Consider the following 3324-nt stretch of genomic DNA (forward strand, 5'->3'; position numbering starts at 1 on the left):
CAGCCACAACATAACTTCGCAACTCCAATTCAGGCAGCATCCAAGCAGCTTCGAAATCGACGTTTCGGGCAAAAGCCCTTCGTCAGGAATAAAGGCAGTGAGCCTGAAGCATGGAGAGATAAGCTTATCTCTCCATGCTTCAGGCTCACTGCCTTTATTCCTGACGAAGGGCTTTTGCCTGAAACGTCGATTTCGAAGCTACTTGGATGCTGCCTGAACTGCTGTGCTCTTCCAGCACCACTAATCCAGAATCTGGTTTCCAGCATCTGCAGTCATTGTTTTACCTTCCCAACTCTAATAATCAGTCAGAGGATTAGGAAAGCTTTCAAAACCCACAAAAAACAAACAGGACAGAATGGAGGGACAAACCGAATTTTTGAGAGTCAGCTTGGAAGCATCACTGAGAAATCGGCGGAATGGGTTTATTGGGGACGCGTTCTCCTTAAATACACTATATACGTATTTCTCTTGTAGTTTCTCTGTGCTGCAGTGTGCAGTGGCTCGTTGAAATAATGTCCTGATGCAGCTTCGTTTGTGGGTGTTGGGATGATTGCTTCTGTGGTTAAGTATTTGGTTTGTGTGTGTTGTTTTTCTGTAGTTGCTAGTTTGAAGTTCCCCATTAAGTGTTCACTCTACTGTGACATCTAAGAAAGCAGTTTATTGTTGTTCTCCTCTTTTTCAAACTAGGAGCCCCCCTCAGGCCATAGTCTCACTACTTGGAACACCAATATACAGACTAGTCAAAGGCCTCCACTGAGGACTAAAACACCAAGTCGAAGATTCATGCCACTCCATTTACTCCACCCAAGAATTCCTGAACACCAAAGACACGAAGATAGAAGAGGATGGAATAATGTTGACCTTTGACATAACAGCCCTGTTCACATCCATTAACATCAACGTGGCCAAAGAAAACTGAAGACACTACTCGAAGAACTAAAGACAAAAACACAGAACCAACTTCAGTAGCAAAGATAACACTGTCAACCTCGTGGAACTGTGCCTTTCCACCCACTTCATATTCAGTAACAAGCCCGACAAACAAATCAACGAAACGCCCATGAAACACTTCTGTCATCAAAAAATGAAACAAATTAGAGGAAACCTACAACACCATCAACAATCTCCTTCCTGGCATAAAATTCACAAAAGAGGAGAACAACAACAAAGTGCCATTTCTCGATGTCACAGTCGACCGAACAGTCAATGATAAATTCAAAACAGCCTCTGCAGGAAAGCAACACACGCGAACCAAGTACTTAGCTACAGAAGTAATCATCCCTACACATACAAACAAATTTGAACGAGGGCACGATTTCAACGAACCACAAAACAGTGCAGCACCCAGTGACTCCGAAGACCAATAAGTAACTCTGCAGCGCATTTAAGGAGAATGGGAAGCCAAAATGACACACTGCAAATAGCTTCCCTGACCGGGAATCGAACCCAGGCCGCAGCGGTGAAAGCGCCGAATCCTAACCACTAGACCACCAGGGAGACAGCAGCGAAGTTTGACAGCTCTACTGAAAATTGCTACCCTGCCCGGAAATCGAACCCGGGTCACGGTATTTAGAAGGCTTCCACCAAAGTTGTTTCTTGTATCCATTGCTCCCGATGAGGTCTCCTCTCCAGTGGGGAGACTGGAGCCCCGTCGCAGAGTCAAGTCACAGCGTTTGAGGGAGCATCTCCAGGACACCCGCAATAATCAACCCCATCTCCCTGTGGCCCAACATTTCAACCTCCCCTCCCACTCTGCCAGGGACATGCAGGACCTGGGCCTCCTCCATCGCCCCTCCCTCCCCACCCGATGTCTGGGGGAAGAACGCCCCAACTTCTGCCTCGGATACATTCAACCCCAGGACATCAATGTGGACTGCACCAGTTTCCTCATTTCCCCTCCCCCCACCTTACCTCAGTTCCAACCTTCCAGCTCAGCGCTGTCAACATGACCTGTCAATCTCCCTTCACACCTATCCGCTCCACCCTCCTCTCTGACCTGTCACCTGCGTCCCCACCCCCATTCATCTCTTGTACTCTTTGCTACCTTTGGCCCAGCACCCCCCAATTTATCTCGCCACCCCTGGAAGCGTCCTGCCTCTATTCCTGATGAAGGGCTTTTGCCCGAAACGTCGACTTTCCTGCTCCTCGGAAGCTGTCTGACCTGCTGTGCTTTTCCAGCACCACTCTGATCTAAACTCTGGTTTCCAGCATCTACAGTCCTCACTTTTGCCTACCCAATAAACCCAGTGTGCCGATTTCACATCAACAAACTGACACAAGGAGACACAACGTCTACAGAAACCCTCGCCACATTACTTTACATTAAAGACACCTGGGAAATGATGTCCAGACAAATCAACCCTCTCAGCATCATGGTAGCCCATAAACCTACCAACACACTTAAACAGGGGCTAATGAACCTGAAATACCCGATACAAACAACCGGAAAACGAATGTTACTGACAAAATACCATACAAGGAAATATATACATGAACTCTGCCACACAGTTCTCTGTGGCAAGAAATGCTGGGATGAGATAAGGAAGATTTTTTTTAGCCAAAACGAATCGGCACTGACTGGACAGCCATTTAAAATCAAGGCTGTCAGCCCAGGATGGAAGACCCGAAGGGATGAACAGTTTTCTTATTTCCTGAAGATTTACAAAGCTGAGACTGGGTTTTGGTGTTTGTTTCCTTTCCACTCCCAATAGCCGCAGTGGTTGGGGCGGTGAGTTGGGGGAAAGTGAAATGTGCCCGTGAGCAGCGTGTGGGGCTATTTCAGCTTCCTCTCCTCTAACAGCGCTGTGACGGGACTCTGATGGTCTCAGGGACATTTCCTGACGCGAGACAGTGAAAGGATTCTCATTCCCGCAGATCGGGAATTCAAACCATATGCCGGCTTCAGGACAATGAGAAAGATTAATTGGGGTGTGTGAAGAAGCTGTGAGCTGCATTTCAAACAGGTAGGTGGAGTCAGATGCGTCATCCATTGCGCCGGCGCCATGCAGCAGGGGTCTGATGTTGACACGGACATGGGCAGCAATGGGAACATTCACAAGAGGAACAGCCAAAGATAATCACCGTCAATGCTTCCCTTCCATAGTCCCAACTTTGTGAAGCAGTATCTTTCACAGGCAAATAAAACACCCTTGTCCTCAGGTGCCTGCTTAACTTCGATCACGACTTCACGCCCCTCACTTTTCTAGTCTCATTTCCAAACTCTTGGCTCATTGCCTCAAAAGCAGCTCTGCGGGTATCTGCTTGTTCCACCCTGACAGAGAGTGGGCTACAGATTCCCGACCAGTCCCAATGTGATTGAAATAT

General features: G+C 47.7%; 1 non-coding gene across 1 annotated transcript; it reads right to left on the minus strand.

The window, feature by feature from the left end:
* Positions 1-1425: 1425 nt before the first annotated feature.
* On the minus strand, positions 1426-1497 carry trnae-uuc (transfer RNA glutamic acid (anticodon UUC)). The gene has a single exon. It is a non-coding gene; the product is annotated as a tRNA-Glu (tRNA).
* Between the last annotated feature and the right edge of the window lie 1827 nt (positions 1498-3324).

This window comes from Chiloscyllium punctatum, chromosome 36 (assembly GCF_047496795.1).
Source record: "Chiloscyllium punctatum isolate Juve2018m chromosome 36, sChiPun1.3, whole genome shotgun sequence".
Taxonomy (NCBI): domain Eukaryota; kingdom Metazoa; phylum Chordata; class Chondrichthyes; order Orectolobiformes; family Hemiscylliidae; genus Chiloscyllium; species Chiloscyllium punctatum.